The 27,789-nt window shown below is 56.3% G+C and overlaps 1 protein-coding gene across 26 annotated transcripts in view; it reads left to right on the forward strand.

The window, feature by feature from the left end:
* The first annotated feature begins 3,280 nt into the window (after positions 1-3,280).
* Positions 3,281-27,789, forward strand: part of NRXN2 (neurexin 2) — a 339,529-nt gene continuing 315,020 nt past the window's right edge. For 24 of the 26 annotated variants that reach the window (XM_030569274.1, XM_030569293.1, XM_030569286.1 and 21 more), the window contains exon 1: positions 8,573-8,717. The gene's annotated coding sequence lies outside the window, so the exon portion shown is untranslated. Of the gene's footprint in view, positions 3,369-8,572; positions 8,718-23,730; positions 23,778-27,789 lie in introns of those variants that run through there. The other 2 variants (XM_030569276.1, XM_030569275.1) reach the window with 2 other exon arrangements.

The following is a 27,789-nucleotide window of genomic DNA, read 5'->3' on the forward strand; positions in this document are numbered from 1 at the left end:
GCCCCGCGTGTGGTAACAGTGCAGAGCTGGGGGAACCCTTCAGGGGGTGCTATGCTCCTGTTTTGGAGGCGGTGCAGAGCCGAGCAATGCCCGGGACAGCATGTCCAGGGCCTTGGCAGACACAGCCCTGGGGCCCACAGGCGAGGGACAAGAGCTCCATTAATATTTAACCAGCAGAGTGGGGGCTAGGGGGTGGCAGACAGACAGGGACATGAAGCATCGAAAGATGAACAAATGAATGCCTGCCAGACAAGTCTGCAGCCCACCAACACCCCCAGGAAAGAGACTGGAAAAATCAGAGAACCCTGGGTTGTGGGGTCTGTGCGCCAGCCAGTGGCCAGAGCTGCGTGGGCAATTGCTTTCGCATGAGCAGGTGGGAGTGGTATTGGGATGCAGGATTAGTAGGTGATTGTGGCACAGTACAAGTAAACACTACTGCTTGCAGCAGTAGGGAGAGGTATTATGGGAGAGGGAGTAGCGTTAATAAGGCTGTTTCTGTCTAGTTTACTGGTCTAGTTATACCGGATTAACTCCCTGTGCGGACACTCTCATTTGGAATAAAATGGCCTGACTCTGGTTTAGCTTTAAGGCTGGTTTACAAATGCATTTGTGGCTGATGAAACTCCATAGGTGGATCTCTGTCTCCAGACCTAGAGCATCCACACCCGGAGTGAATCGGGAATGGCCAATCTGCTTTAAATTCACCACCTCCCTGACGCCAGATTAATTATCTACCCTTGAAAAAGCACAACTCCGAATTCAAGCCACGTGTATTCCAAATGAGAGTGTCCACACTGGGGCTTAAATTGGATGAACTCATCCAATTTATAGTCACCTCTTCAGTTTTTCCAGATTATTTTTCCTTGGAGACAGCGTGTTGGTGATGTTTGTAGGAAGCGGTGTTAGTAATAGGTAGCGTTGTAAGGCGTATCCTAGTAGGCGGATTAGCAATCTATACTAGTAAATGGAGTAAGCAGTGGGCAGTGTTAGTAAGTGGTATTAGTAGTTAGTGGGTAGTAGTAATTGTAGTATTAGTGAGAAGCATTAGCAGGCATAGATAGCATTAGTAAGTGATCCCTGTATAAACACCTGTCACATCCCACCCTAGAGGCAGCTGCATCTCAGAACCGGGGGATGGAATGCTGGATAAATGCAGGAGGCAGCGCTCGTGCTTACAGGATGTGCCACATTCCTGGTGGTGGGCATTGGGTGGGAGAGATGCTGCGTGGAATGAAGCTGTGTGAAGAGATCCCCTCGGCCGACTGCTTGGGCTGCCTCCCACGGCCTGGCCTGGCCAAGCTCTGCCTTCCTTGGCTCTTGTGTCCTCTGGGCTGTTTTCTCCTATTCTCATTCATTCATTCTCCTCGGTGCTCTCCTGCATTTCCATCCGTTTGCTTGTTCGTTCTTTCTTCAGCCTTCGTGTTCTGTCCATTTGCTCATTCTTCAGGCTGGTTTTCTCCTTCCGCTTTCTAGCTTTCCAGCTGCCTATGGCCGTGTTTCTAGCTGTCTGTCCTCCATGTTCCTCCATGTGCTTTCATTCCATCCCCCTCATTCCAGCTCCACTCCTCTGTCTCGCTCCCTCCTTCCCACAAGGCCCATGATAACCACACAGCTGCTTTTCCTCTCACCCCGTAGCCCTGTGCTCCCACCATCCTTGATCGGTAGCTGGGCACCCTGGGTCTTGCGAAGGGCACTAGATGGCTCTTATCATGCATGCACTTCTCTGAATGTACCAGTCTGAGGACGAATCCCCTGGCACACACACATGGTATGCCCTGGTGGGGGGTGAGGTCAGGGCAGGACCCCCTACACGTGCCGTGGCTTGGATTCCTAACGAGGTCTTGTCTGTAACTCTCTGACCTGCTTGTCACACTGGATCTGAGATATCAGCTCTGACAAACACACAGACTTTTCTGCTTTGTCATTTTTTAAAAATGTTTTCTGCAATTTTATTAATTTACAGGACTCAGCTCAATAGTCTGGGCTTCCCGAGTAAATCAGTCATTATTTATACAGTTTAAGACCGGAAGTATCTTGCATCCAACTGAAGAGCAGAGAATATTCAGTCAGACTGGCATCCCTGGCACCTGCCCAGGACTCGAGGGTTCAAACCACAATGTTGTGGGGAGGGGAGGTTGCCCCAGGAATTGTACTGCCTAGGGCGGGTTAGATCATCAATTTTAGTTCTCATCCAAAAGCCAGCACCCATTGCAGCACTGCGCCCTCTAGAACTGCGCTGAAGCACTGGGGCAGGGGCTGTGAGGGGATAGTGCTCCTGACGGGGGCCCTGCCCTGTTCCCTGCTGCACAGTCCTTGCTTGCACGGCAGGGCATGTCTTTCTCTTGCAGGATACCCGGGTCCCAAACCTGACTGCGAGGTGAGGGGACTCTGCAGGGTCTCCACAGTTCTGAGTGGAGAGCAGGGGAGGCGGCTACTCAGAATTGGCCCACAGGATGCGTTTCCAGGAGGGACAGATCCGTTTAGCAGCAAAGCCATTGGAGTCAGTGGGAGCAGGAGCCACAGGATGTGGTGGTGGTGGTGGGGGGGTTGGGAGGGGATAATAATCACTTTACACTCATAAACGAGATGTTCCAGGGAGCATGGCTGTGTGGGGAGAATCCTAGCTACTCCAGCCCTGGCCTCTCCCAGCAGGGGGCGCTGTGGGGACTGAGGCAGGAGCGTCATTTAGGATCTCCCGTGCCCCACCCTAGGGATGTCTGTGTCTCAGGCTGGCAGCAGCTGGGGAGGTGCTGGCCTGGGGCAGTTCATACCAGTCCAAAGAGGGATTCTGGCCAGGGATCACCCTCCATCTTCTCTGTGTCTGTCTCATTCTCTCCCTCTGCCCTGGGGGAGGCTCCGAGTTGCAGCCCATGCTCTGTTGTCAAGACACTCCCCCCCCACTTCTGCATTCACTGATTTAATTGCTTCTGCCATGCAAGGGCAGGAAAGGTCGCTCAGTCCTCCCCCCCCTCCTCAGCCTCCCCTAGCAGCCGAGTGTGCTCCAGGGCTGCTAAGCAACCAGTGGCTGTTCCATGCCCTGCCAGGGGGGCTGGCAGCACAAGGCAGCCCTCCTCTGCCATGCTGGGGGGGCTGTAGTGGGGCACAGGAGGCAGCAGCACAGTGCCCTGGCCTACCTCTTTGCTGAGGAGGATGCAGTGGGCCCTGGAGGGGGTGAGGCGGTGGCACAGCACATCCTGGGGGCTGCAACAGGGGCTGTCCCCCATCCCATCACTGGGGGCCTGCAATGGGGCCTGGAGGGGAGCAGCCTTCCTGCTCCGAGCCATCAGAGCGAATTGCACAGTGAGCTGGTCCTGGGCATGCAGCCCTTGGCACTGCTGGGGATGGGCTACCGGGCATGAGTCAGTCTGGTGAGTAACAGGTTCTCTGGGTGCTCGTCTCACATCCTGCAGATGGTGGGTGGCTTGGGGGGCAGACAAGCCCCTAGCAGCTTAGGCATTGACCATCAGCTGCACAGTATCTGCAAGGATTGGTCTGTGTGTGCCCCTCCCGGGACTGCTTGCTCCTGACCCGCAGCCCCCTGCTAGCCCAGCCCTGGGCTCCCCCTCTAGTTCTGCTAGTGCGCCCCTCAGTCCTGACCCACAGTCCCTTGCTAGCCCAGCCCTGCCCCCCTAGCATTACTAGTGCCCCCAGTCCTGACCTGCATCCTCCTGCTAGCCCAGCCTTGCCCCCCCAGCATTGCTGGTGCCCCCAGTCCTGACCCACAGTCCCCTGCTAGCCCAGCCCTGCCCCCCCAGCATTGCTGGTGCCCCCCCCCGTCCTGACCCACAGCCCCCTGCTAGCCCAGTCCTGCCCCCCAGCATTGCTAGTGCCCCCAGTCCTGACCCACAGTCCCCTGCTAGCCCAGCCCTGCCCCCTCCCAGTATTGCTAGTGCCCTCCAGTCCTGACCTGCAGTCCCCTGCTAGCCCAGCCCCGCCCCCCCAGCATCGCTGGTGCCCCCTGTCTTGACCCACAGCCCCCTGCTAGCCCAGTCCTGGGCTCCCCCTTCACCCCTCCCAACATTGCTGGTGCCCTTCACTCCTGACCTGCAGTCCCCTGCTAGCTCAGCCCTGCCCTCCCAGCATTGCTGGCTTCCCCCCCGTCCTGACCCGCAGCCCACTGCTAGCCCAGCCCTGGGCCCCCCCCCCTCATCCCCCCAGCATTGCTGGTGCCCTTCGCTCCTGACCTGCAGTCCCCTGCTACCCAGCCCTGGTCTCCTACTCAGCAGACAGTCTGTTGTGTGTGGTGTGTGATGGTTTTGCAAAGAAGCTGGCTGGGGGCAAAGGGGGGACATTGGCTCAGGGCTGCCCATGCTCTGCTCCTGCTTGCTGATTCATTGGATTCCAGGGTGAAGGTTACCCCAGGGCTCCCCACAGAGACCCTTTTCCCAGCAGATCTGAGAGCTAGTCTAGAAGGTGTCCCAGGACAAATGATCCCCATCCACCCTCAGCCATTAGCTGTGGGGGCTCCTGATCCTCTAGGACGATGCTTCTTCTGTGGCAATGGGGGTGGGGTGACTCCATTCCCAGCCCTTCGGGGCCCTGTGTGTGTAACAAATATGTCAGGTCTCAGCCTAGCAGCTGCCACGACCCTCGCATCATTCATGGTAGGCGAGGGGTGAACAGACCCCAGGGAGAGGTCCCTGTGGGCGGGGGGAGGAGCAGTGCAGTGTGGGGGGATGGGTCAGTGTTGGGGGAGGGGGTGGCTGTGTTCATGTGATGGGGTGGAGGGGTGGGGAGGCTCTGTGAGAGTTCGGGGCTGTGTGTGAGGCAGGGAAGCTGGAGGGACCTGTGGGGCCTGCTGAGCTGGCACTGTCACCCTTCCCCCCACGCTGAACACATTGCACTGTATGAGAGGAATAAAGCCTAGAAGCTAACAGAGCATATGGGGCTGGATTGGAGCCGGCTCTGGCTCGTGTTTCGTTCCCTGACCCAGCTGGACCCCTGCCCTGGTGCCGGATCAGAGCCAGCGCCCCCTAGAGGGGAAAGGCCCCATCTGTGTCCCATTCCCTGCCCATGCCCCCTGCTCTTCCGTTCTATCCCTGGCCCACAGGCCTTTGGTTGGGGGTGGCTCAGCTGAGACCAGGTGCTTGTGGTCTTGGGTTGTTATCGGCAAGTGGGGGATGGGATGGGCTCACTCTGACCTTCCTAGGTCTCGCTAGGGGCCCCTTTTAGTCCTACAGTCAGCGTTTTCCTCCCCCTCGGCCCCCACCGGCCCTGTGCTGCCCCTCGGTCCTGGCCCCAGGACATACTCCACACAGAGCTGTGGGGAGCAGGGCAGGAGGTGGCTGAGGGGGAGCTCCCGGCTATTCCCCGCCTCACCCAGTAGGGGGCACCATGAGGAGTGGGGCAAGTGATGAAGCAGCGAGTGCAGCAGGGGAGATGATGGCAGGGAGCATTTGAAATCTCCCAAGACAGTGACCAGTCCTCAGGGCCCACCTGTGGGTTTGTTGCCCATAAGGCTAGCGATGGAGTCCCCACTTGGAATCCATCTCCGCAGCGGCTGCTCCTTTAATTTGAAGCATGGCTTAAAAGGAATTGCAAATAGAGGCATGAGTGGGGGTGGGTCTCTTGGGGGCTGGGGAATCATCTTTTCTCCCCCCTCCCCTCCTGCCTTTGCTTCAAACCAGAGCGCCTGGGCAGGTAACCCTGAGCTCGCAGCCAGCTGCAGTTGTCCCCACTGTCCGGCGTGTGGCATGGGTCCACAGCCAGTGTGAGCTCCCACTTTTAGAGCTGGGGGGTTCCCTGGTTCAGTCCTGGTGCCTGGGCCAAGAGGCTGGCCAAGGCATATGCAGCGGGGATGGGAGACCTACAGGAAGGCATGTGTGGGGCGCTTTCTCTTTGCAGTCAGTGCTGGCCCTGTGTGGTGCTAGGGGAGTTGGGGAGTCAGTAGGGAGCGGTCTCCCTCACAGTCAGTGCTGGCCCCAGTGCTGCAGTGCTAAGGGGCGCGGTGCTAAGGGGAGCTGGGGAGTCAGCAGGGGGTGTTTTCCTCTCACAGTCAGCCCCAGGGGTGCTGTGGTGCAGGGAACGGGTTGGGGGCTCACTCAGTAGGGGCACTCTCCCCTCATGTCCATGCCCCAGTGTGGTGCTAAGGGGGCTGTGCAGCTGGGGGTTCACATGAGACATAAAGCCAACTGCTATAACAACTAGATCTCCACCCCTCCCAGCCTTGGGATAGAACCCAGGGCAGTAGGGACAGGACTCTGCAGGTGAGACCGGGCGGCACAACCTGGCGGGGGACACCTGTAGAGTGCGCTGGGCAGGAGCGACTCTCCTGGGACAGCGAGGGGATGGGGGTATTTGCACCCCCAGGAAGCCTGCAGGAGTCCTGAGCCAGCCCTGAGGTTAATCTGGGGGGGAAACTGGAGGAGCTGAGGGTGTGTGGCCAGAGGAGGAGCCAAGGGGGGGCGCCTTTTTTACGTTTGCTCCCCCTACACTTAGAACCTGGCTACGCCACGTCCCAGGGTCCTGACTTCCAGACTCTCCCAAGACTCCCCTCCTCACTCCTTGTGGAGCTGGGAACCCAGGAGCCCTGACTCTCAGCCCTGCTCTAATAGCAAGACCCACTCCCCTTCCATGTTACAGACATGCGAGAAGACAGCAAGAGATTGGAGCCAGGACTCCTGGGTACTCTTCTTGGCTCCGGGAGGGGCTTGGGGTCCAGTGGGTTAGAGAAGGGGGAGGGGGTAGTCAGGACTCCTGGGTTAGGGTGTCCAGGGGTCCCTAAGGGGGACCATGCAGCTCTCTCTGTGTATGGAGCAGGGCAGAGATTTATCTGACTGTACAGATCCTTTGGGGGCTTCCATTGCAGCCCGTGAATGGGCTGTGACCCTGTCCCTCCATGCTCCCCACCCTGCCTGCAGTGGGTGAGCTGAGATGGTGTCAGCTCCTGGCCAGGTTCCCGGCCATCAGTAGCACATTAGTGCTGCCTGCCGCTGTAATGCAAATGACAAGCAGGGGGGTCCATCTGTCTGGGCTGACGGCAGGGGGTGCAGACGGGGGCTGAACGGAGCTGTGTGGTCAAAGCAAGCTCAGTCTGTGGGCTGCTGGAGAAGTAGCTGGGGGGTGGGAGAGTGGAACTAGGGGCGCTGTGCTGCAGGGTGGGGTGTGGGGCTCAGCAGGGAGCCCTGTGCTGCAGAGAGCAGGGAGGGATCAGTAGGGGGTGCTGTATGCAGAGTGGGGACAGAGTCGGTAGGGGGCGCTATGCCGTGGGGGGGGCATGGGCTTGGTAGAAGGTGCTGTGCTGCAGGGAGGTGGGAAGGGGGCGAAGCAGGGGATGCTGTGGTGCTTGGAGCGGGCTAGGGGCTCAGTAGGGGCACTCTCCCCTCATGTCCGTGCCAGCCCCACTGTAACAGCACTTTATGTTACTTGGTACATTCTCAAAGGGCTGCAGCAGCATCTCACCTGTCATTTACTGTATCTGTTTGTGCCCTTAAATCCTGTTCCCTCCTGGGGCCCAGGCTGGTTGATGAGCCGAATGGAAGGAAAGTCTGATAATTTACTGCATCTCAGGACACCTGGGTTTAGGGTGACCAGATGTTCCGATTTTATAGGGACAGTCCTGATTTTTGGGTCTTTTTCTAATATAGGCTCCTATTACCCCCCACCCCCATCCTGATTTTTCACATTTCCTGTCTGGTCACCCTACCTGGGTTCTGTTCCTGGGTTCTGCCATTGACATTGGGCAAGGCCCTCCCCTCTGGACGGGCCATCCAGCCCAATATCTCTCCCACTCTCTCCCTGTCCCACCTCAGACCAATGGGCCCATCTAGTACCAGTCCCTTCCCCCACTGGTGCCTCGATTTCCCTTCCCACTCTCTGTCCATTCAACTGTAAGCTTGTTGGGGCAGGGACGGTCACCAATCTGACTTCCCACAGAACCCAGGAGTCCTGACTCTCAGCCACCCCCTTCTGTAACCCCTTGACTCCACTCCCGTTCCCACTTGAGAGGGATACAGGAAATCTAGGTCCCTGTCCCCTAGAGTTTGCAAATGTATCACCCCCATTTTATCATGTATCTGTTTGGGGAGGAATTGTTCAAATGGTGGACAGATGCGGCATTGCAAAACTGGGGTCCTGGCTCCTACCCATTAGGCCAGGCTGCCCCAGCATTGCAATAATGGAGTCCTGGCTCCTAGCCCCATGCTCCACCCACTAGGCAAGGCTGCCCCAGCATTGCAACACTGGGATCTCGGCTCCGAGCCCCATACTCCATCCACTAGGCCAGGCTGCCCCAGCATTGTAATAATGGAGTCCTGGGTCCCAGCTCTGTACTCCACCCACTAGGCCAGGCTGCACTGGCATTGCAATAATGGAGACCTGCCTCCCAGCCCCATGCTCCACCCACGAGCCAAGGCTGCCTAGCTCTTCATGGCTTGGTCCCTGTCTTGGTGCATGACAGTGGTGGTAGAAATCTGGTTCCTCAGCCTGGGGCTGTATTTGCTCTGTGCATGCCCCCCCACAGTGCCAAATTCCCTGCACAACCCCCCCGCCCCTGCTGGGGAGAGAGGGGCGGCGCTGTAGCTGTGGTGCTGATGCTGCCACTCATATTTGCAGGCGGATTGCTGGAGCAGCATCCAGCAGCATCTCTTGTTGCAAGGGAGCCAGGCAGGGAGGGGGGAGCAGAGAGAAGAGGAGGAGGAGGAGGGTCCACCACCTTTCTATTGTCTCCTGCCTTCCTCTGCAGCAGCTGGACGTACAAGGCCCCCCCCCCGGAGCAGGTACCGGGATGCTGCGCCCATCACTGCCCTTGGGGGTGGGGGGCGATGGGAGGGGGTGGGGTACCGCTGCATCCATTTGCACTAGCCTCCCCCCCACCCTTTGCAACCGTGGCAACCGTGGGGGTTTCCATAGTATTGCAAAGCAGCAAGGTGGTGAGGATGGGTTGTGGGGGGCATCACTACAAGGGGATGGGGTGTGGTGGAGCTGAAGCCGATCCATGCACATTTCAGGGGTGGGGAGCACCCCCGTCTCACCCTGACATCTATTTTAAGGATTTATGTGTGGGGGCTGAGGGTTGCCTCGCTGCTGACACAGAGCCGGCAGAGGTGGCATTGAGGTGTGTGGATGGGAGGGCAGCAGGGGAGTCATTGCTGCATTGGGGTGGCGGTGAGGAGATATTAGGGGGGTGTAACGAGGCGAGCTGAGGACATATTAGCTTTTTCTGCGCTCTCCAGTGGGGGTGGGGACCTGGCAAAATATTTTTTCCCTGGGGCTGTCTTTTATATATTTATTTTACACGGGGTGTGTGTGTGTGTGTGTGTGTGTGCGCGTGTGTGAACCTTATCTATAAGGTTGAGGTTATCTCTCTGAAGCAAGCAACTGGCATTTGGAGTTGATATCTTTGCATTAGGAGTAACGCCGGCGGATAGATCATCTGTAATGCTGAGTTAAAAAAATACATCTTGCCCAGACGAAGGCAGGGAAGAAAGCAGCGTGAATATTAGCCGTATGTTAGTATTATTCTTTAATTCCAGCATGGTTTGAAGAACAGCACTGCTGCTGCGATTAGACTAGGATTAACATATTCGTAAATAGCAATATTCTGCTTCCAGATGGGTCTGGCTGAAGATTGGTGGTTGTTATTATTCACGATGTTATTTAATATTAATGGGATGGTTTCATTCGGATTGGAGCAGATAAGGGCTTCCATTAATTGTGCCTCTTGTGTGTGTTTTGTAGTGTTGTTTCTCACATAAATACACAACACCCCAAAGCTTATGAAATTACACAGTGTGGGGTGGGGGGATGGCGGGGGAGATGAAAGCACAATCTGACAAAATGTTGCTGGCATTAGCTCAAAGCTCTGAACCCCTCTTTCCAGAGTTAACTGTAGCATCTATCTCTTGAAATATTTTGACGTGGGATGGGGAGCATTTCTCTTAGCAAAGTGAGGGTGGGAGGCTGTGTTGTGCCCTTTAAGGGGAGTTTGTCTGGAGAACGAGAGGAGAATAATTATATTGGAAATGAGTGGAGGGTTTCCAGCAGAAATGAAAGGCATCCTTGGAAACAAGTGGTGGTATGTGAAGCCCTGTATAAAATAGGATTTTAAAGAAAATTAACCCCCCCGCCATGGAAATAGGAGTCAGTTGCCGAGCTCCTGGCTTGCGTTTCGCAGTAGGGGCTGTTAGTTAGCGCAGGCTGGCTGTTAGATATCTCTGCTGGCATGTTGCAAACATTTATATTATTAATTTTGTGCGTTCGATTACTCCAGCCCACCACCTTATCGCTTTTCCAACCCTCTGTCAGACACTATCGCAGCATCAGGGGCAACGTACCGCTGCCTTTGGAAGAGGGAGGAATTTTTCCTAGATAAATCAAACAATAGCATCTCCGTTTCCACGATTTTGTATGTGGCTGGCGCCCAAGGGCCTTTCTCCCACCAAATGAAATGAATGTCTGATTTCTACCCTGAAAATAAGCCCCCACCCGACAAGAGCACCGTGCGTGTGTATGTGTGTGTATATGGTATCTACTCAGTTCAACTATTGTAATTAATTTTATTAGGAAACCAACGGCAAATTTCCCAGTGTGAATGGCCCAGTTCTGTTGTGCCTGCTCAGCCCAGAACTGGACTGTCAGGGCGAGAGGGAATGATGAATACGGTTCTGAGGGAAATGCGTCTGTGTCTATCCATCTCATGTAGCCATGTATTTACATCCCACACTTATTATGTCTCAGGTGTTTGGCTTTGATTTACAGACACCTGCCATGGTCTTTCACCCCAGGGAATGGACTCCAGGATCGGATACAAATATGCAGCGAGTCTATTTTATAGCTGTCTTTTCATTCTGGCCTCAGCCACACGCCCAGCACTCGCTCTGGGGGATGGAGGGGAATCCAAGCAGATTTTTAGTGTGGCCCTTTGCCCACTTGAGCAGTTGTCTCTGTCTGGATGCAGAAGCCAGGTGTTGCAGCGGGGTTGTAGGTCAGTAGATTTGTCCGACCCCCTGCAGCACCCAGGCCCTTTCTCCAGCATGTTCACTCGCTTGGGGGCTGGCTCTGTCCTGCCAAATGATTTTTGGAGACAGGGCGCTGGAAATATTCATATGAAATCAAGTTGGGTGGATCCAGACCCACAGCCTCACCCCTTCTTGCCCCACTGGGGTTGAACTGAGGCTTAGCAACCATGCGAAGTACAGGAAGGATGGAACCTGGGCCAGATGAGGCTTCCCCACACACTCTGTCCCACTGGCAGTGTTTTACACCCCAAATGCAGCCTGGCCTAGAGGCTAGATCCCGGCTGTGGCACTCGGGATGCTGAGCCCTGCCGCGGGCCTACTGGGTTATGTGGGACAAGTCACTGTTTTCCCTGTGCCTCAGTTTCCCCTCTGTAGAAGGGAGTTGGTGACACAGGCCTGCTTTGGAGAGCGCTTGGCAATCGCTGGATGCAAAGAGCTGGGGGCTCTCAGCCTGGTGCCTGTGGAGGCAAAGATTGGGTGGTTTCAATGTTGCATGGGGCATATCGGCACTGGCTTAAAACTGGATGAAGCTGGCTGCTGCTGGTCTCGAACCAACGCAATCCAGCCCCCAAACACTGATTTCTCAGGGCCTACGGGATTCATAGGCCTGGATTCATAGACTGAAAGGCCAGAAAGGACTGTTAGATATTCTCATCTGCCCTTCTGCGCAACAGGCCAGAGAACCTCACCCCTGCTCTGAGCTCAAGGCCTTGTGTTTATCTAAAGCCGTGGTATCAGCCTTTCCAGATGACTGGCCCCCTTGCAGGAGTCTGATTTGTCTCACGTATCCCCAAGCTTCACCTCACTTAAAAATGACTTGCTTACCAAATCAGACAAAAATACAGAAGTGTCATAGCTCACTGTTACTGAGAAACTGCTTCCTTTCGCATTTTGTCTGTATGAAATGTTAGTGTGCTCTGACTTCGCTAATGCTTTTTGTGTAGCCTGTTGTAAAACTAGCCAGATATCTAGATGAGTTGATGTACCCCCTGGAAGACCTCAGTGTACCCCCAAGGGTACGTGCAGCCCTGGTTGAGAACCATTGGTCTAAAGCATCTTCCAGAATGGCAGCCATCTGGCCTGGAGATGAGAACCTACCCCTGCCCTTGGGGGTTTGTTCCAGTGGTTAATCCCCCTCCCTTTTAAAAACTGGAGCCTTGTTTTAAATTAGGACGTGTCTGGCTTTCTGCTTCCAACCATTCTTGTGCTGCCTTCCTCGGCGTTAGCGCCTTTGCTTCAGCGTAGCCTAAACTCATTCCCGACTGGCCTAAACAAAACTGAACTCCGCCTGGACATCCAGGTGCAAACTGGTGTGCGATTGGGCCCAGACACAGCGCCAGTGAGACAGAGAAGAGAACCTACTGAAAGGTTGATTTCCTCTCCCTCCCTCTTGCGGTGAATAGTTGAGAAGAGTTCTCCTTGGAATATTTCACTCGAGGAGTTTTATCACTTCAGATAAAACAGCCCCACAAAAGCCCTGGAGAGCATTCTCCTTCTGTTGCTTTTCCTTATCGTCTTGCTACAACGTTCCACCCAGGAGTTCAACTTTCTTTAATTTGCTCCAAATTCTGGCGCGTGTGCCTGCATGTTTATAAACCTGCTCGCTTGGCTATTGCTTTTTCTCCTTTTAAATTTCCTTCTGCTGCCCCTTTCCTCCAATTATAAAACAAAAGCCAGGGCTGTGACTAATTGATACATTTCAATGTTGCATAGAAGGGAAGAAAACCCCTCCTTCCCCCACATCTTGTGCAATCTCTCGCCTTGTAGTTAACGGGTTTGTAATTTCTTTATAATTTTCCTTTCTTTAAAGTGGTGGCCCAGATAAATGTGATGGATAATTTCTTTCCCTGCAGCCAAAAGAAGGAGCAAAAAAAACAAATCCCAAAGACCCTTTCTGGCCTTAATTCAATAGTGTGCTCCCCCCTCCCTCCCCAAAGCACCAGATTTAATTTACAGTAGTTTCTGCAAGTATGGATTTGAACCTGATTTTGCAAACTGGCTTAAAAAGTGATCCTTTATTTGTAACCCACCCCCCAAACCTTCCCAGTTGTACGCAGCCTTGTAATCCAGCGTGATTGCTTTCCTGTGTGCAAGGCTTACTGCCAAAAAACCCTGGTATTTATATGACAGTGGCATGCAGATGCTTTGACCAAGATTGGGGCCCTGTCATGCCAGGTGCTGCACAGACCCACAGCGAGAGACTGTCCCTGTTCCCAGGAGCTTACAGTCTATTTAGACAAAAAGTGGGAAGGGAAACAGAGGCATGAAGATGGACTTACCCAGGGCCACCCAGAGGGGGGGGACAAGTGGGGCAATTTATCCCCGGGCCCCGCAGGGGCCCCCATGAGAGTTTTTTGGGGCCCCTGGAGTGGGGTTCTTCACTCGCTCTGGGCCCCCGGAGCATCTTCCGCTCCAGTTCTTCGGCGGCAATTCGGCGGGAGGGGGTCCTTCCGCTCTGGGACCCGCCATTGAAGTGCTGGGTCTTTGGTGGCAATTCGGTGGCAGGGGATTCCCGCCGCTGAAGACCCCAGGCCCCCTGAATCCTCTGGGCGGCCCTGGACTTACCCAATGTCGGTGGCAGAGCCAGGAACAGAACCCAGGAGTCCTGACTCCCAGCCTCCCCTGCTCTAACCCATCAAACTCCAATCCCCTCTGAGAACCAGGGCTTGAACCCCATCTTTGGAGTCCCCTCAGACCTCTGGCTTCAGGGGGTTCTGCAGAGCTGTGGCTGGAGTTAATTTAATGACTGCTAGTGGCGTCAGCTGGCTGATGCCCCAGCGAGTGCCTGGCTCTGCCCTCATCTCCTGCAAAGGAGAGGGACTCAGCTGCTTTGATTCTCCAAGACCTTGGCAGAGTCACTTAAGGACCAACTTAGAGCTGTGCGACCATTTCTGCCCATGTGTATGACACTGGCAGAATGTGGCGCCTGTCTGCGCCCATCCTGGTGGCTGAGGGGGCAGCAGGCATTGTGGGCAGGGCTCGGCGAATTGTCCTAGGGTCTATCCTGTGGCTGCACCGATGGGAGAGTGGGTCTTGGGTGTCTCGTGCCCTGGCTGTTCCAGATGGCATGGGGGGCTGTTGCAGGGCAGGCTGGCTGGATTGATGGGTGATTAGGGGGAGCTGCATGGGCTGCACCCTCCGCTCTGGCACCTCGTGGCAGGAGTGCGGAGGACAACATGTGGGTAGAACCTGGCCCACCACGCAGTGTGGGAAGGGAGAATTGGTAACTGAAAGGGTATGAGCGAGATTTTGTTGCTGGGTTTGTCTGGCAGTGGTAGAGCAATGCCATGAGGAGGAAGGGCACTGCAAGGGTGGAGTTATGGCACTGGAATGGCAGCTGACACTGGAAAGGGCATCATAGCACTGGAATGGCACTACAAGAAGCTACCTATTTCACTAATGGGGAGGTTCATGGGGCTTTGGAACTGCCCCATCTGGAGGAGTATAATCTCCCTGAGATCTCTACTCTTACTGGAATATCACTGCAGTGAAGATACTACATCTGAATGGGGGATGCATGGAGCGCTTGCAAGGCATTGCAGTGTGTGTGAGTGGAGGTATAATTCCGCATCATTGCAGTGGAATGGAGCTGCAGCGTGTGTGGGATTATAATCCCCTGGCATTGAAGTGGGCACTGAAATGGGGCTGCAGTGTGTGTGGGATTATAATCCTCCTGGAGCATGGGAATTTTGTGTCACCAGAAGAGATAGTCCTGTCGGGAGGGAGCAGACTGAATGCTGTTGGGGTGGGGGTGCAGTGGGGCAGAACAAAGGGGAAGGGGACTAGCAGAGACCCCAGGAGTGGATGAATACAAAAGATCACAGAGTATCTCTCTCCTCTGTCTGTCAAGGCTGGGCATAGAGAAGCCAACATGGCCCCCTTGGATTTGTCTTGCCCGGCTAATGGGGGTGCAAATGCAGTGGCTCCTGCGAAGACCTGGGGTTAAAAGCTGCTGGTTAACATGGGTTAATAACCCATCTTTGATCCTAGTGGGGTGGGTCCTTGGAGCTGTGACCCAAGGGGGTCAGAGGTCAGGGTTTATTTTAAGGAGTTCCCCAAAAAGCAACTTTTTAAGTCATAGTCTGACCTCTGTAGAACCCAGGAGTCCTGGCTTCCAGCCCCCCACCTCTAACCCACTATTCTTCCCGAGTTGGGGATAGAACCCAGGCATCCTGACTCCTAGCGCTCTCTACTCTAACCCACTAGACCTCACTTCCCTCCCTGGAAGGTTTGATGTAGAGGCATTTCCCCCCTCCCCCCATCCTAGTGCTCAGTCATGCACCAGGGGCTGCTCTGGCAAAGTCATGTTATCCTTCCTGTAAGTGTTAGGGATCAGGGCCTTAGACTGTGACCTCTTGGGGGCAGTGCATGTCTCTTTACTTCCTATAATATCTGTGTCGATTTACAGTGCTGTGTAAAGCCAGTGTGTTAAACAGCCCCCCTGCGCTCCACCCCAGAGGTGGCTGCATTTCAGCCCAGACGAAGGGATCCCTGTATAAACAGCCCCCATGCCCAACCACCCCAAACGTGGCTGAATCTCAGCACTGGGTGGAGGAACCCTGTATGAACAGTCCCCCTGCTGTACCCCAGAGGCAGCTGCATTTCAGCACCCGAATCTCAGGGTTGTTGGGAGCATGGAAGGCAACTGCAGCGGTGGTAAGGATGGCTTCTGCTTGTGTGGAATGAAGGGGGAGGGGGAGGCAGAGTCGGATGCTGTATTGGGGGCAGTTGTAGGGAGGAGTACGGGGGGCCATGTGTGGGGAATCCCCACGAATTCCATCTGCTGCCTGCAACAGAGCAGTTGCTGGGCTCCGAGTTATTTCAAGGCGGTTAATTACACACACTGCGTGGATGGAAGAGCTCCTGCTTGCTGCTCAGACACAGCTGATGCGTTGGCGGTTCTCCAGTAATGATTGCACGGGGCAGCTTGGAGATGGGGTGGGGAGTGAAGACTGGGCACACTCGGTGCCTGGCATGGGCCCACCCTGGGGAGACCAGGCATGCTCAGTGCCCGGGCTCTGCGGCTCCGCTCCTCTCCTGGGTCCCATCAGGGTCACAGAGGAGGCCCAGCTGGTAAGGGAGCAGTGGTAGAGCGTGCCCCTTCATGTCACCCATGGGTGCCCTTGCTGTGCCCTCCCCACCATCCCCCTTCCCCCTCAACAAGGGAAATTCACCACTCAAAAACTTGGTGACAGCAGCGAATGCAGAGCGATGGTGGCGCTTTCTCTGCCATCTCCCTGTCCCCGCTGGGGACCTGAGGGCCGTGTGAAGAGGGCATGCTCACGGTATGCCCTCGCCCTGACTCACATACCAGTCAAGGGCTGAACCAGCAGCCTGTGCTGCCTCTTTGGAGCTCCAGACCAGTCACTTGGTCTTAAACCCCATTCGGTCCTCCTTGCACTGGGACTTCCCTTTGCCCCAGTGCCTGCCTCAGGGGCTGCCTTTTGTGGCCTGATGGACAGGGCTCTACTCCCAGCTCAGCCATGGCCTGCTGGGTGACCTGGGATGAGTCATGCCGCCGCTTTGTGCCTCAGTTCCCCCCCGTACAATGGGGATAATGAGGCTGACCTCCTTTGTAAAACATTTCAAGATCTAGGGATGAAAGGTGCAGAGCTCGGGCTGATGACGCTGTTGTGGGGCCAGCGCACTGTGGGCACTAACACAAAACTGGGCAGCGATGGGCACTGAGGACCAGCTTGGCTGCATCTCCTGCTGGCCACTGCTCCGGACCGCGCTAGGTGCTGTACTGAACTAACAGACGGTCCCTGGCCTAGGGAGCCTGCAGTCCGAGGCCTGGCCTATGCTACAAATGTCTGTGGAATAAGCATGATCTCCAGCCGACACGTTTGTGCCAGCAAACGCCCTTAGTGCAGAGGCAGCTAGGCTGGCGGAGCCAAGCTTTTACCGCTCCAGCTTGTTCCACACGGGCTGGGATACACCATTGTGTTCGGGCTAAGCTGGGTCCACGCTGGAAGGGCTTTGCCGGTACCATACTGAGGCGGCGCTCTTGGCATGGCACTTCTAGGGTGGACCTGGCCTAAGTGTAAGTCCAGAGAAAACAGGTGGAGACAGCTGGACAGGGCAGTGTGATGCGACAGGCCGTGATCTCTGCACGCCAGCAGCCTCACCGTGGTCAAGTCTTGTGTAGCCACCGTGGCTCAAGAGGTGGCTTAGTGGATGCAGCAGGGAGCTTGGCCCCAGTGGGTGGGGCAGTGTGGTTGGAAGGCCTAGTGCAGGGAGTGGGAGGAGGGCGCAAAGCTGTTTGAGGCTGAGTCTGTACAGCCCGTGGTGCAATAGGATCCTGGGCAATACAGCCATCAGGACGCATAGACTTGTGCTGGATGAGGGCAAGGTGTGTCCCAGTTCCGCTGCCAGCAGCAGTGGCAGAGTTAAGGTTGCCATGCAATGTGGGTAGCAAACTTTTAACCCTCCCATAATCCAGGAAATGGGTCTAGCCACCCTCCATGCCCAGTGGGGACCCTGACTTTGATCAGGTGTGTGTGTAGCTGTGCAGTGCCCAGAATGACGGGGGCCACAATCTCAGTTGAAGGGGTCTGTGCAACCCCTGGCACGATGGGGGCCCTGATAGCAGTCACAGGGGCCTGTATGATGCCTGGTCCGACAGGGACCTCAACCTTGGTCAGGGTCTGTGCAGCACCTGGCACAACAGGGGCCCGACCTTGGTTGGGGTCCGTGCAGTGCTTGGTGGGATGGGCCCACCAATTCCTGCTGTGGCTTGTAGGCACTACCATCAAACGGGAAGCAGTTAAGACGTGCCTCCCTTTCCTCACCCTGGGGGCCGATCTGGACTGATCTCGTTACCCTGAGGGCCCGTCTGTCTCATCTGCAATTGCTGGGGGAGCTCGGGGCTGGATTTAAAGGCCTTTCATTAAGAACGTCCTCACCCCTGATACCTTCCCCTCTGCTCCCATACGTCTGCGCTAACCAGTGATATTTTATTTATTACTGATCCCGGCAGGACAAGCTAAGCCCTAATCTGAGCTGACTGCAGCTGAATTATTGAGAGAGCCTCGTGTGTGTAAATATAAAAAAAGGCGTCTCCTGCTTCCACGCCCAGGAGCTGGCCGGGCAGCGCAGGGGTGTGTGTGCGGGGACCCCTTGCTTCAGGCCTTTTATAAGGGCATAAGAGATGAGGAATTGGTTTAAAGGCAGCGTGGCACAGCGGGGTGGGCAGGGAAGTAGGGTGCAGGTAGGGTGACCAGATGTCCCGATTTTATAGGGACAGTCCCGATTTTTGGGTCTTTTTTCTTATATAGGCTCCTATTACCCCCCACTCCATCTCCTGATTTTTCACACTTGCTGTCTGGTCACCCTAGGTGCAGGACTCCTGGGTTCTATTCCTGGCTCAAGTCCTTTCCCACTCCCCAGCGTTGTCTGTTCAGACTGGGAGCTCTTGGGGCAGGGGCTGTCCCTCACTGTGGATCCGTGCTGTGCCTGGTGTGGTGAAGGTCCCAGCTCAGTCACTCGGGGGGTGTGTAGTGCTCAGAACAATGGGGACCCTGATCCTGATTGGTGTGGGGGCCTGTATAGTGTAAGAGAGGGCCCCAGTTTCAGTTGGGGGCGGGGTCTGTGGGCACCTGCTTGTGTTGCAATCTCAGTTGGGAGGGGTCGGTCTGTATAGTGCAAGGGGGGCCCCAATCTCAGGCAGGGGGGATCAGTGTGGCACAAAGGGGGTGATCTTGGGTTGGAGAGACAGGGTCTGTACTGAGAAGGGGGAGGAGGCCCGACCTCAGTCAGTTGGAGGAAGGGGTCTGTGCTGAGAGGGGGGAGGGGGCCCCATCTTGGTCGGTGTGGGGAAGGGGTCTGCGCTGGGATGGGAGAGGCCCGATATTGGTTGGGGGGGAAGGAGTATGTGCTGGGATGGGGGAGCAATCTGGGTTGGGGGGAAGGGTCAGTGCTGGGACCGGGGATGTGTGTGTCCGGATCTTGGTTGGGGGGTGGGAAGGGGTCTGTGCTGGGATGGGGGACCTGATCTCGGTCAGTGGGAGGAAGGTGTCTGTGCTGGGACTGGGGAAGGGGAGAGGTCTGGATCTTGGTCGGGGGCTGGGAAGGGGTCTGTGCTGGGACCACAGGGGTGATCTCGGTCGGGCAGTGGGAAGGGGTTTTTGCTGGGGGGGGCAGTCTCATTCGGGGGGGAAGGGGTCTGTGCTGGGGGGGTGGTCTCGGTCAGGGGGTGGGAAGGGGTCTGTGTTGAGGGGGACGATCTCGGTCGGTGGGGAGAAGGGGTCTGTGCTGGGGGGGTGGTCTCAGTCGGGGTGGGAAGGGGTCTGTGTTGAGGGAGACAATCTTGGTTGGTGGGGAGAAGGGGTCTATGCCTGGGGGGTGGCCTCGGTCAGGGGGTGGGAAGAGGTCTGTGCTGAGGGGGTGGCCACGGTTGGGGGGTGGGAAGGGGTCTGTGTTAAGGGGGACAATCTTGGTCTGTGCACTTGTCACGCAGCCTGATTTCTGTGTGTGTGTCCCCGGGGGGGGAATGGCAGGGGGAGGCCCCCCTGGACAGGGACACATACGTGCGTGCACACACAGCTCCCCCCACACGGCTGAGTCAGTCCTAAACCCTGGATCCCCCCAGGGAGGACTGGGAAGCGCTGTCTCTGTGGCTGACTCAGTCCTGCTGCTGAGATCCACAAATAGTAAGGTGGGAGGGGTGGAGGTGGTGTAACAGGGGGATGGGAGTGCAGAGGGCTGCTGTGATGGGGGACTCGTGGGCCCTGTCCTGCTAGGGACCGACCAGGCTGAGACCCAGCAAACTTGTCTCATGGATGGGGAATGGGTCAGGGTCAGTTCTGAGGCTCTGGAAGATTGGCTGGACAATTCTCTCTTGGTGAACGCAGGGCATTTGGGGGCAGAGGGCAGAGTGTGTGTGTGTGTGTGTGTGTGTGTGTGAGAGAGAGAAAGGAGGGGGTGTGAAGAGTGTGTGTATATGAGGAGTGTGTGTGTGCTTGCATGGGAAGGTGGCCTAGCAACACCCCAAGTCTGTTCTGGGCCCAGCATGGCCAGGCTGGTGGTAATATGCTTTTGTGGGGTGGCACTGTTCCTTGTTCCCTGAAATGAGATTTGGTGCCTCTCAGTTGCACCCGGACCTGACTGCTCTGTGTTTGCCCACCAAATGAGCTGTACGCCGGGGGAAGGGGTGTGACTCTCCCCACACCCCCATGCCAGGGCACAGGAATGAGATGGGGGGGTGAGCCAGCCCCCCCTTCCTTCCACTTTTTCTTCTGTCTCCCCCACTGCTGACTCTCCCTGCTTGGGTGCAGTGCCTGGGAGGGGCTAGAAACATGGACCAGCTGAGGTGTGAGTGGAGGGCAGGTGCCAGGGAGGGAGGTGCAGGGGGTTGTGAGTCCCAGGCTGGAGAGGGCTAAAGTATGGGGCTCTTAACTGGGGGGAGCAGATTGGAAGATGGGGGAGCACTAGGGAGAGATCGGGGGTGGGAAATAGCTGAGACAGGGTTTTTTTGATCTGGGGTGGAAATGCCATATCCTAGTGACCCCAGGCAAGGATGGACTTTTCACAGCCAATCCTTTAATCTCCTGAATTATTGTGACACATATCAGATTTCCTGGAGTGGGAGGGGAGAGGGGTCTAGTGGGTAAGAGCGGGGGAGGGACTGGGAGGCAGGGCTCCTGGGTTCTGTTCTGAGGTCTGTCATGTACTCACAAGATCTTCCATAAAATGCAGCCATCTCTGGGGTGTGACTCAGCAGGTTTCTAACAGCCACATTGTATGGAGGAATTTTAAGGGCCTGTCAGGGGAGAGTGCCCCTTACTGAGCCCCTGACACCACTCCCTGCAGCACAGCACCCCCTAATGCCACGCTGCATCAGCACTGATTGTGAGGGGAGAGAGCCCTCTACTCTGCAGCACAGCACCCCCTAATGCTGTGCTGGGGCATTGGGGCCGGCACTGACTGCTGGGGAGAACACTAGCTTTTCCCCCCTGCCCTTGGTGCGGTGGCCCGTGCATGCTGCGTAGGCTGGTGTCTTGGCCTGTGATGGGAGCGATGACAGCTGCTGATTGATCGCCCAAAGCTGCTCCCCCCGCTGTGCCTGCTCCCCCAAGGGACTGCACTGATTAGTATTTATATTTTCTGCCTTTGCTGCAAGCTCTGTCTGTGAGAGTCAAAAGCAGTCAGCTCCCTGTTTGGAAACCAGCTCTGGGAAGGGAGTGGGGTTTAGTGGTTAGAGCATGGTGGGGTCAGGACTCCTGGATTCTACTCCTGGCGCAGGGCTCTGTCTGCTAGAAGTCACCCCAAGGTTGCAGAGCTGCTGGATCCCCCCTTTCCCCGGTGCCAGTCTGCCACCGCGTGCCCTGGCTGCACTGCTAATTCTGGTGCCGCATGGCAGGATCAATTCAAGCTGCCGACCTCAAGCTCCCTGGCTTCCGTTCCCCAGCCTGGCTGCGCCATGGGCCTAGGCTTTGCCCAGAACTCTGAGGAGGTATCGTGGAGCAGGGAGGGGTACCTCAGTGCCCACCCACACTTGGACAACCATACAGCCCCCCTCCATGGGCACATACCAGCTCTCAGTTTTGAGTCCCCTGAGGGGCAGTAGCTTTGAACTTGGGTGGCTGGGCTCATGGCCAGATGCAGCCCACAGGGGTGCCAGACTGTTTAATGCCTTCTCTGCATAGATGGGGTGAATTTCACACCCAGTACTAGGGCAGCCCAAGGACCGTGCACCTCACCAACATCCCCCAAGACACAGGAGTCCTGACTCTCCGCTTTGCTCCTGCTCTATCCCATTAGATCCCACTCTCCTCCCAGAGCCAGGTATAGAACCCAGAAATCCTGGCTCCAACCCTGCCTCCCCCTTATCCCCCTTGACCCCACCTGCGTCCCAGAGCTGGAGACAGAACCCAGGAGTCCTAGCTCCCACTTCCGTTCTTTACTTAGGGCTTAGGACTACTGGGTTCTATCCCTGGCTCTGGGAGGGGGGTGGGGTCTAGCGGGTTGGAGCCAGGGGGCTGGGAGCCAGGACTCCAGGTCATTACATTTTCATGCAGTTCAAGTGCTACCGAGTTCAGGATTTGGATTTCGGAATCACCTGGGCTCAGAGTCTAGTCGTGGGTGGGGCTGAGGGAGGCAATTCTATTACTGACATAAACATAATTTGAGGTTAGTTAAAATTAACAGCACAAACTCAGTGCCTGACGCTGCCCCCTCCACTGCCCCTTCCAGCCCCCCTGATGCTGCATCCTCCAAAGCCTTTTAATCGCCCCTCCACTCCTACCCCCATTTCACAGAGATCAGTGTCTTTTTTGAGCGAGAAGGTGGTGGTTAAACCCCTCAGCTGGAACTGCGAGGAGATGGAATTGATGATGCCTTAGAGGGGAAAGCCCTCTCCCCCTCATTTCCCCTGAGCCAGCCTATCCCCCTGTGGCCAGATCAGAGCTGCCTCCCCCTTGGAGGGAAAGGCCTCGTGTCCCACTCCCCCATTTCTCTCCCAGGCCGCAGGGATCCCCGTGTTGCCGTTAGGTGTCCTGCTTGCCTTGTATTCACAGACAGTGGAGCCCGTGCTCCTCTGTTGAGTCAGGGCATGCGGGTGTGAAAGCAACAGCTTGGTGCTTAAATATGGAACAGGCAGCTGGGAACTCCGGCACCCTCACCCGTCTCTCACCACAGGGCCTGTTACGCACAGAGTGGACGGATTCAGAAATGCATGTTGCTGTATGTACAATGGTTGTGCCAGAGTCCCCAGGCACTGCACCGATTCCTCCCTCTGCCTGCAATGGAGATTAGGGCTCCCATTGGGTCGGGCATTGCCTAGACTTCAAGTAAGATTGGGGCCCCTTCGGGCTGGGCACTGCACAGACCCTGACCAAGATCGGCCTGGGCGCTGCACAGGCCCTGACCCAGAGCAGGGGCCCTGTGGGGCTGGGCGCTGCACAGACCCTGACTGAGATCGGCCCAGGCGCTGCACAGTCCCTGACCCAGAGTGGGGACCCCATGGGACTGGACGCTGCACAGACTCTGACTGAGATCAGCCTGGGCACTGCACAATCCCTGACCCAGAGCGGGGGCCCCGTGGGGCTGGGCACTGCACAGACCCAGACTGAGATCCGCTCAGGCACTGCACAGTCCCTTACCAAGAGCAGGGGCCCTGTGGGGCTGGGCGCTGCACAGACCCTAACTGAGATTGGCCCGGGCGCTGCATGGTCTGATGCGGAGCAGGGAGTGGGGGATATCTGGGCTAGGTGGGTCCTTGGCAGAAGTCTGGGGGTTATTAGCTCTCCCTGGAGGCGATCTGTCCAATGCTCCCCACACCCAGGTCTCCTCCTCTGCTTGACCTTCAAGGCGCCCTGCATTGGCAGTGCTGAGCACCGATCGATGCCTGCCCTGGCTGTGCTTGGGATTAGCGAGACACTGCTTGCTGGGGCTGTGGGACTTTAGCGCCCCTAGGTCAGGATCCCTCCCTCTTTACTGCCCCCTTGCTCCCACCCAGCATTCCCCTCCCCTCTTCGCTCCCTTCCCACCCTGGGCTCCGGCCATGTTAGCTATAGAAAATAAATGAAGAATGTCAGCACTTCTGGAGGGCCCAGAAATGTCACCTTGAGCCAGAAGTCCTGGCTCTCTATCCCCCTTCTCTAACTGGGAGACTTGCTCCCTTCCCAGAGCTGGGGAAAGAAAGAACCCAGGAATCCTGTAGTAAAGTGGTCATCATGAGGTTAACGGGGTTCTTCCTGACTGCCATGGTTGGGAGCCAGGCTCCACTCCTCCCAGGCTTCCTGTTTAGCTTGTGAGTGTTTTCCCCCCCGCCCTGGTGTTTAGCTGAATAAAGCAACACCATTCCCAGCCTGCAGAACTGTAAGTAGTGTGTGTGTCTCCTGCACTGAGCCATCTCTTCACAAGACCTGATTCCCAGTCCCACCAACCTTCCAGGGCTGTCCAGAAGATTGAGGGGGTCTGGGGCAAAGCGATTTCGGGGGCCCCTTCCATAAAAAAAAGTTGCAATAGTATAGGATACTATATTCTCATGGGGGCCCCTGTGGGGCCCGGGGCAAATTGCCCCACTTGCCCTCCCCCGGGTGGCCCTGCAACCCTCTCCCCTCCAAGAGCCAGAAGAGAACCCAGGAGTCCTGACTCCCAGCCCCCTGCTCTAACTACTGTACCCCACTGCCCTCCCAACTGGATTACTTGAGAGCATCTGGCCAAAGCAAGACCCAGCAGACCATGTTGTTTACCCTGTTGTTGAAATAGGAGGGGGAGGCCCTGGAAGCTGGTGTTGGGGGCTGGCAGTTTGGGGTTGAGGTTAGGGCTGGGGACTTGTGGGTGGGGGGAAGGCCCGAAAGGGGGACAGTTTGTGTGTGTGTGTGAGGGGAGGATGGGATGGGTGAGAGGCCTGACAAAGGACTGGGGTGTGTGATGGGGGGATGCAGTGGCGATGGAAGCCTGGCAGGGGGTTGGAGTTGGAGGGGATAGGCCCAGCAGGGGATCAGAGTGTATGAGGGGGAGGCTTGGCAGGAGGTTGGGGTGTGTGAGGTGGGGATGAGATTGGAGGGGAGGCCCAGCAGGGGGTTGGGGGGTGTGTGTGGGGAGGATGGGATGGGGGGGAGGCCTGGCAGGGTGCGTGAGTGGGGATGGAATTGGGGGTAGGCCCAGCAAGGGGGTTGGTGTGTGTGTGGGGAGGATGGGATGGGTGGGAGGCCTGGCAGGGTACGTGAAGGGGAGATGGGGGGAGATCTGGCAGAGGATTGGGGTGTGTGAAAGGGGGATGGGGGAGGTCCAGTGGGGGTCGGTGTGTGTGTGGGAGAAGGAGGAGGGAGGCCCAGCAGGGGGTTGGGGTGTGTATGGAGGAGGAGGTGGAAAGAGGCCCAGTGGGGGTCGGTGTGTGTGTGTGAGTGGGGGATGTGGTGTTGGGCAGGGTGGGAGGGGGGTTGGAGGGGCTGGGGTGGGAGGAGCCCTGGGTTCTGGCTGCGGGGTGTGATGGAAGCAGAGGGATTTGGGGAGGCAGCATGTCCAGGAACGGTGCTCGCCTGGCTTGGGGCAGCGTGTGGCTGGCAGCACTTGGGGATCTGGGGGGGAGACGGCTCTTCACACGTGTCTGAGCAGCCTGCCCGCCTGCCCTAATGCAAGGAGACACCCTTGGGCCGGAGGCAGTAGACTGGAGCGACTGTGTGGGGGTGGGACAGGGGATGCTGGACTCCTGGGTTCCTGTCTTCCTCCCCCGTTAGAGGTGGCTCCCCGTACGGCCAAGAACTCCTCCAGGAGCAGGTTCTCTGGACACTGCTCCCTTACCCCTCCTCCCCTGATCACAGCCCCTCAGGTTTAGCTATTTTAAAACTATTTCTTTGCCCTGCACAGGACTCCTGGGTTCCTTGCCCAGTTCTGGGAGGGGAGTGGGTCCAGTGGGTTAGAGCAGGGAATGAGATGCTCTAGGCTGGGGGTGGCCCTGTGCTCTGTGCCCCTCAGGGTAGGTTATTGCCCCTATGGTGGAAGCCAGTGGAGGTTATGGCATTGGGCTGGCATGACGGCAGCTTTTATTAAGAGCTGCCTGGTAAACGTGTAGTGTGAAGGCCACTCGCTGTGTCCATGCTGCGCTAGGAGGGCAGGGTAAATAAATCAGCCCAGGTACTGGTAGGCTGGATGGTCCTCGTGTTAGCTAGCCCTAAGCACCTATACCATGTTGTTGCGAGGTGGGGGGTGGGAGGAAGGAGTAACAGAGGCACAGGCAAGGGGAAGGAAGTGGATGAGATGGGGTAGAACCTGATTCCCCCCCCCACTCTAACCACTAGTCCCCACTGCCCTCCCAGAGCTGAGAATGGATCCCAGGAGTGCTGATGCTCAGTTCCCTCCCCCTTCACACTGGTGTTACCTGTGTGTGTGTGCCATGGATAGCATGATACATGATGGAGTCTGCTGGTGTGTTCCCCACTGTGAGGGATTTGTCCTGCTGAGGCATGTGTGTGTGTGTGTGTGTGCACGCGCAACTGGATGTGATGGGGGAGGCTGCTGTTTTTGTGCAGGCATGTGCTTGCACAGGGTCTTGGCTGTGTTGCATGTGTGTGGCCTTGCACAGGATGATGGGGCTACAGGGGCAGGGAGGGGTGGGCTCACATGAGGCTCTGGCCATGTGCACATGTGTGTGAGTGCGTGTCCTTGCACGGGGTGATGTGGCTGTGGGAGCACATCTGTGTGTGGACTCACAGCAGGCTCTGGCTATGTGCACTCACACATGTGTCCTTGCATGAGGCAATGTGACTGCATGTGCATGTACCTGTGCAAGCTCCTATGGTACTTCTTGAGCCCATAAATGTGTGCTCACACAAGACTGGCCCTGCTCACAGTTGCTTGTCTCTGGAGCTGCTCCTGGCATACCATGCTGAGAGGCTGGCAGCCCCTGTTGCAGGATGCTGCCCTGCAACCCGGCTCAGAAACAAGGATCAGGGGAGGGACAGAGATCCCTGCCTGTGGGATCCAAAGGACGTTGTGTCCCCTGAACTCCCTGTGCTGGCCTAGCTGCCCAGCACAGAGCCGGGCTGGCAGAGCCTGCGGGGCTGGCAGAGTAGAGCGCATGAGCATGGGGTCCTTCGTACTTGTCTGCACACACTCGGTGACACGCTTAATCTGAAGTGACACCCCAGGGCTGCCGTACCATGTTGGAACTGTGATACTGAGGATGTTACGGGGGCAGGGATTCATACCTCTCCAAGCAGATCCATGAAGATGGGAACTGGTGTGGCAGAGTGGCTCAGGGGCCCAATCCTGGACTCCCAGGATCCCTGCAAGGGACAGCACCCACCCCTCTACACTTGATGCAGTGCTGCTTACCTGTGGAACTTCCTGCTACATGATTTTGTTACAACCATCTTTGGGATCTTGGCACCTCAAGGTCAAAGCACAGTCCCACAACCTGAAGGATGGGCTGCTGGGGATAGTGTGCTGGACTGGGAGCCAGGACTCCTGGGTTCTAGCCCTGGCTCTGCCACTGAGCTTGGGCCAGTCCCTTTGCCTCTTGGAGCCACTGTTTCCCCTCCTCTCTTTTGTCTATTTAGACAGTGAACTCTTTGGGGTGGGGATTGTTTATCAATGTATGTCTACACAGCCCCTGGTGCAGCAGGGTCCCGGTCTCAATTGGTGCACTCCATGGCATGTCTGGGCTCTGATCTCAGCTGACACCAGTGCAAATAATAATGTGTCAACTCTTCTTAGCATTTACTTGCCCAGGATTTAAATGGTGGCTGTTCCTGGCTCAGTGGTGTAATTCTACTTGTTGTGCTGTGCTTAGACACCCAGGTTGCTATGATCCGGAGAGGAAGAATGAGAATTGTTTGATCATTTTCTTGTAGCAGGGAGTTCCTCAGGTGAACGATGCAGCACTGAGAGCCTGTTAGACAAGGGCCGGTGGGGGTTTCACTCAGAGTTAATTGGATGTTGCTGCTGGCACCAATCTTGTTTTGCATCTGTGTGCATAGTGGGATGTTTATTTGATGTGCCTTAAACTTAATCAAGACCATACTGCTCTTGACCCTGATTTGAGGTCAGGAATATATTGCAATCCAAGCTTCATGGCATGAATCCTAGTTGTGTTTCTCCTAATTCCCCAGAAAGCTGGGTGGAAGGAGGCTTTTGTGATTAGGGCACTGGAACTCAGGACTCCTGGGTTCAATTCCCAGATCTGCCACAGACTCTTCCCTGAACCCAGGAGTCCTGATTCCTCCTCCCCCGCTCTAACACACTGGACCCCACTTCACTCCCAGAGCTGGAAATAGAGACCAGGCATCCTGATTCCCAGCCCCCATCTCTCTAATCCAGTAAACTGCACTCTCCTCCCAGAGGAAGATAGAACTGAGGCCTCCTGTCCCTCCCCCACAATTCA

This window comes from Gopherus evgoodei, chromosome 7, assembly GCF_007399415.2.
Source record: "Gopherus evgoodei ecotype Sinaloan lineage chromosome 7, rGopEvg1_v1.p, whole genome shotgun sequence".
Lineage (NCBI taxonomy): Eukaryota > Metazoa > Chordata > Testudines > Testudinidae > Gopherus > Gopherus evgoodei.